Below are 6,953 nucleotides of genomic sequence, written 5' to 3' on the forward strand. Positions count from 1 at the left end.
CAGAATGCATTCTGAAATTCTCACTGCATTTTGCTACAATTATCACGCGGTATTATGACACAAATGCAATCCCAAGTGTCCTGCCCCTAAGTCTAAATGCATTTAGGAAAAACGGCAATTAAATGATAATTTTACTACAGTTTTTGCTTGGACATATTAAACGTATCTAATCAATTTGTGTAATATATTTAAATTTTAATTTTGCAACTTACAGGTGCATCTCAATAAATTAGAATGTCGTGGAAAAGTTCATTTATTTCAGTAATTCAACTCAAACTGTGAAACTCGTGTAATAATTTATTATTCAATGCACACAGACTGAAGTAGTTTAAGTCTTTGGTTCTTTTAATTGTGATGATTTTGGCTCACATTTAACAAAAACCCACCAATTCACTATCTCAACAAATTAGAATACTTCATAAGACCAATTAAAAAAACATTTTTAGTGAATTGTTGGCCTTCTGGAAAGTATGTTCATTTACTGTACATGTACTCAATACTTGATAGGGGCTCCTTTTGCTTTAATTACTGCCTCAATTCGGCGTGGCATGGAGGTGATCAGCCTGTGGCACTGCTGAGGTGGTATGGAAGCCCAGGTTTCTTTGACAGTAGGGAGAGGTTATTATGTGAGTATAGGAGAGCATAAGTCTAAGTGGACGTCCATGACATGCGGAGTCCCACAAGGCTCAATTCTTGCACCGCTCTTGTTTAGCCTGTATATGCTCCCACTAAGTCAAATAATGAGAAAGAACCAAATCGCCTATCACAGCTATGCAGATGATACCCAGATTTACCTAGCCTTATCTCCAAATGACTACAGCCCCATTGACTCCCTCTGCCAATGCATTGATGAAATTAACAGTTGGATGTGCGAGAACTTTCTTCAGTTAAACAAAGAAAAAACCGAAGTCATTGCATTTGGAAACAAAGATGAAGTTCTCAAGGTGAATGCATACCTTGACTCTAGGGGTCTAACAACTAAAAATCAAGTCAGGAATCTTGGTGTGATTCTGGAGACAGACCTTAGTTTCAGTAGTCATGTCAAAGCTGTAACTAAATCAGCATACTATCATCTCAAAAACATTGCAAGAATTAGAGGTTTTGTTTCCAGTCAAGACTTGGAGAAACTTGTTCATGCCTTTATCAGCAGCAGGGTGGACTATTGTAATGGTCTCCTCACCGGCCTTCCCAAGAAGACCATTAGACAGCTGCAGCTCATCCAGAACACTGCTGCCAGAATTCTTACTAGAACCAGAAAATCTGAGCATATTACACCAGTCCTCAGGTCCTTACACTGGCTTCCAGTTATATTTAGGATTGATTTTAAAGTACTTTTACTTGTTTATAAATCACTCAATGGCCTAGGACCTAAATATATAGCAGATATGCTCACTGAATATAAACCTAACAGACGACTCAGATCATTAGGATCGAGTCAGTTAGAAATACCGAGGGTTCACACAAAACAAGGGGAATGTGCTTTTAGTTATTATGCCACCCGCAGTTGGAATCAGCTTCCAGAAGAGATCAGATGTGCTAAAACATTAGTCACATTTAAATGCAGACTCAAAACTCATCTGTTTAGCTGTGCATTTATTGAATGAGCACTGTGCGATGTCCGAACTGATTGCACTATATTATATGTATAATCGTCTTCTTAAATTCATTTTAAACCTCTTAAATACATTTTTTAAAAATAATTTTCAAAGTTTTTAAATTTCTTGTTTTATTGTTGTGATTATTGTTTTTATTTTATTTTATGTAAATCACTTTGAATTACCATTGTGTATGAAATGTGCTATACAAATAAACTTGCCTTGCCTTGCCTTGATAATTTTCCAGTGCTCTGTTAGCCATTGTAAATGGATCAGTGAGTCAGTGAGTTGAACTTGAGAACCAGATCAAAGGTCTGAATAAACTGATACATTGAAAAGATCTGATTCAAAAGAACGATTTGTTCATGAATAGGATATCTAGTTTTTCTATGAATTCTCAAGAACATGTCAACCAGAGTTAAGATGGATGTAACAATTTGCAGATAAAATGCGTATTAAATGTTTGACATAAAGCTGTCAAATTGATTCAGAGAACCTGTAATATAGTGCTTGATTCATATGGACTACTTTTTATGTATTTGAAAAGCTTGATAGTCACAATAGCCAGGATATCATTTAAAATTCAGTGTTTCACAGGAATAATAAGAGCATATGAGTTTGGAAGAGGGTGTGTAAATGACAGAATATTCCTTTAATAGATGCAGGCCCCAGTCCAAAAAGGAATGGTTGCACTAGGGGGCACTATTGATGCACCCAGTATTGCTGATCATCCCCTCTCTATTGGGGGGAACCACCCCTTTTCATTTAAGCTTTAATATCTTATTTGATAATGTGTGAGTGCTAATTTGAGATAGACACACACAGACACTCTATCCTCAGCAGGTTTGATGATGACATCAATCTTTATGCACTATTTATATTCAGTACTGTCATTCCAGTCATTCTGATGAAACATTTCACATCAAACAATATATTTGTGAGTGCTTGTTTTCAGTACAATGTGAGTTCCAGTGAATTTGGATCTTTATTTTATTAAGTTGTTCAGTGATTTCAGTTAGACCGCTAAATAATGCCCTCTTTAAGAAAACAACTAAATATGTTGCTATTTCTTTGTACAATGGAAACGAGTTCACTCATCCCAGATTGTGCACCAACCTCTGTATAATAGGCCAGTGACCCACTTCTCACCCTGTTCTAATGGCAAGCCATTTCTCTTTTGTTGTCATGGTCACTTCATAAGAGAAAAAAGACCTCATGAATGCTCTCTGCCCCAAGTGCCTTAGTGCAGAGAGGAGGAGCTGACATGCCGTCACTATGGTAAAGAACTCCCAGCAACAACAAAGCTATAGTGGCTACCACAGATATCCCTGGTGACTTTGAGAGATACCAACTTGGAGCAAAAAGCTCCCATTTTTTTCAGGACAAGCAGGGCGTTGGTGCATGTCTGTTTCTGTGATAACAAGACATAAAAATATAATAAAACAAACAGGAGATGCTCTCACACCAATTTTTAGAGCTCCTTCCTTTGATGAGGATGTCACACTCAAGTTTTCAAACGATCGTGTCAGCTACAAGAGCCTCAGTGCTTCCTGTGGTGTCGCTCAGAAGTGATGTGAACTCATCTAATTTGACAGGAGCTTTTCATTGATGCTGTTGCCTCCATTGATGTGATGAAAGTAATGATTTAGCTTATAGAACACTTAGTTCCGGTCGTATCTGATTGGCCAAGATTAGCTTTCCAAGAGCGCTGATGTTTAATATTACAGTTTAATATCTTTGTTCCCTTGTAGGCTATGACTTAGTTTGCTTGCGTTTGCTGTTTCCAGACAGACTGTAAGTCTGAGCATTAGAGGTGGGGATTTTTTCAATTACACTCTTAAAAATAAAGGTGCTTCACGATGCTATAGAAGAACCTTTTTGTCTAAATGGTTCCATAAAGAACCTTTAACATCTGAAGAACCTTTCCGTTTCACAAAAGGTTCTTTGTGGCGAAAGAAGGTTATTCAGATTACAAAAAGGTAAGAAAGAGATGGTTCTTTAAAGATCCTTTGCCTGAATGGTTCTTTGTGGAACCAAAAATGGTTCTTCTATGACATTGTTTGAAGAACCTTTTGAAGCACCTTTATTTTTAAGAGTGTATTTGTTCTGCAAGTTAGGTTGGTGCACCAGTAGGTGGCGCCAAGTAGGGCTGTGCAATTAATGACATCAATTGTCATGCGCATCTCGACAGTAAAGCCGGTTCCGTGATTAGCAGTAAATCTCCATCACCTGCTTTCCGATGGAGTGGCATTTACTACACAGAGCCGTAGTTCACTGACAATTAGGCAATATCGCGTTCATTATCGCAGATTGAACTAACGCAATATGCGCATGAAAAGCATGCGATTAATTGCACAGCCCTAGCGCCAAGTGCGAGTATTTACGAGTGAGGACATTAATTCAACTGATTCATTCGAAAATGATGATTCATTTAGGAATGGAACAGGCGAAGGGCTGCATCCAAATATGGATACTTCCCTACTATACAGTAAGTTAAAAACAGAATGTGAATCAGTAGTTTGTCCAAATTCAGAGTATTCGTGAAACAGTACGCAAAAAAGTACACGGATGACCAGCTAGATTCTGAGGTGCCACTGGAGACTTTACTATCCCATGAGGCCATGGGAGAGGATTTGTAAATGCAGTGCACGGGGTACATGTGTCAGACTCTGTTCCTTGTTTTGTGTGTGTTTTTGCTCCCCATGTGCCTTTCATGCCCTTATTTGGTCCTTCCTGTTCCCATTATGTTCCCCGATTAGTTCTTCATTTGTTCCCAGCTGTGCTTAGTTAATTATCCTCATTCCCCTCTGCTTATAAGCCCCAGTCTGTTCAGTTTGGTTTTGTTCGGGTCTACTTGTTGAATGTTCGTCCTTGTGCTACGTGTGTGTCTGCCTGCTCAGTATTTCCCTGAAGTAGAAGATTAAAGACTGTGTTTTGAGTTTACTCCTGTGTCTCCTCGTCTCCTCGTTCCTCCACAGTAGCCAATTCGTGACAACATGACAATGACATGACGGATATTGTACATCCTAATTAAATTTATACTACACACATACTGTATATAACAACCTTTTTTAACGATTGCAAAGTAATTTAATACCTGCTCAAAGAGTTTGCAATTTCGGACTAATCCAATGTGTTTATGACTGAGTCATTGAATTATTCACTCAAACAATTAATTTAGCAATGCCACTGATGTGTTGCATGGAGATGCACAGCATTTGATTCTGCTTTGGCTTTGTTTGGAAACTATTTTTGTTAACAGGGCAAGAACAGACAGACTGGTACCTATTGTGTCTAAAATACAAGTTACTAAATATTAATTGAATATGTATTAGAGTATAAAAGCAGTAACAGTGCATTTTCTTCTGAAATATCAGCACTGATGTGTCTGATATTTAGTACAACAGCATTCCTGCTCATGTGATATTGCTTAATTAATTTTTTTGCTCTTGATTATTCAGTTTCACTAGCACTCTGACATTGAGTGATGCCGAATTGTTTGTGCTGAAAATGGATGCCATAAGTTTTTGCTGATTCTGCAAAAAGCAGCAAATAAATTAAGTGAGGTGTTATGAAAGTGAGCTCTAAGTATTTGTGAGCTCATTTTTCCTTAAGCACTTTGAAACGGGATAGAGTCCAGGCCTCAGTCCAAAGGGTATTCCTTCACAAGAATATTAATTCAAGTTATTTGTGCTCCAGTTCAATCTGCAGATTTGACTGCTTGCACTTCAAGCAATCCATGTGGAAATAATCTGAGATTATCCTTCCCCTCTGATGCTCCACATTTTCAAAACGGATTTCCCAAAACAAGTGCAACCCCATTCCTACAGTGAAATGACTAGGTCATCTTTTTGTCTGGATAGCATCTGTTTTTGTCAGCAGGCTCTCTTTATGATTAAGGACAGCAGACTCTCTTCCGGAAAAACAAGACGCCACTACGCTGGAAATATCGCAACGAGCTGAATAAATGCTTGCATGTTTGTTTTTGCTCTTGCCCTTCATTTTACTCAGGAATACAATAACAACCCCCACCTATGGTTTTACAGGATTCCAGCCTATGAAGAACAAGCAGGTTTTGAGTAATCTCGGCCAATCATTGTCCCTGATGTCCTTCTAAACTCAGATTGAAACATGTTTTACAGATGTACTGAAACCCCCTCAGGCTTTCTCTGTACTTTCAACTATGTAGTCCTTAAGGCACTCAGCTTCACTATCCTACAAGCACACCTCTCCAAGTACCAATTGAGTGTTGATATCAACCCTTGATGAAGTGCTAGAGGATTGGCAATGGCCTTGGGGGAAGATGATGCAGGGATCACAAAAAACAAACATTAGCGAGAGGATTTAAGGGTGAGACTGTGAGTCCGTGGGTGGGAGTCAACTCAGATGGTGGAGAATTTCACAACAACATGTGATGTGCTGATGTGCTGAACCACAAATCAAATAATAGGCAGATAGACAGACAGACAGGAAATTACAAGGAACTGGTGTGTGGAAACAAGCTTTTCTTTTTCAATTTACATCCAATTGATTTCAAGTAATTGCCTAAAGCATGGTTGCCATCATTCCTTCTTGAACACACTGACTGTTTTTTTTTTTTGTAACAATGTCTTTACTGTCACTTTTGGTTAATTCAATGCATCTTCACTGAAACCTCGGGAAATAATTTTGAGCCCAGTATTCTGATCAAAGTCCCAAAATGTCAGGGCGTATTTATGCCGTTAATGGCCAAAGTTCAGGTCAACTAAATGTCAGTTATGATCCTTCTGATATTTATAGAGCGATTGTTTATTTATTATTAGTGTACACAGTGTCTGTAATGATATGGGTAACTGAGTGGAGATACTTCCTTGTGTTTATTATATTACTGTCTATATTACAGTAAAGTGTACGGCCTGTCAAGATTCCATAGCCCGTGTGAAACTAGACCATTACGTTTCTGTTAGAATTGAATATGTAACATATGGCACTGAAGCATTGATCACTGTAGCCAATCACAGACATATCTGTTGAGCGCGTGAACACAATGGCCAATCAGAGCTCTTTAAGAATCCGCTGAACAGCGCTCAAAAGGCTAGTGGGAAATGCTGGTATCGTCACATTTTTTAAATTTCAGTACCGACTGGTATCAAATTCGGTACTTTTTGACAACCTTACTTCCTAAGGTAAACAACACACGCACAACCGGCCACCCACCTGATCTAAAAGACTTGGCAACCTTCTTCCATTGCTGCATGGTCCAGTTCTGATGCTCAGGAGCCCTTTGTACATTCAGTGGAGGACAGGGGTCATCATGGGCTCTCTGACCGGTCTGCAGCTCCATACGCAGCTCCATACGCAGCAAACTGTGTGTTCTGA

This window comes from Sinocyclocheilus grahami, unplaced genomic scaffold (assembly GCF_001515645.1).
Source record: "Sinocyclocheilus grahami isolate Dianchi unplaced genomic scaffold, SAMN03320097.WGS_v1.1 scaffold2339.1, whole genome shotgun sequence".
Lineage (NCBI taxonomy): Eukaryota > Metazoa > Chordata > Actinopteri > Cypriniformes > Cyprinidae > Sinocyclocheilus > Sinocyclocheilus grahami.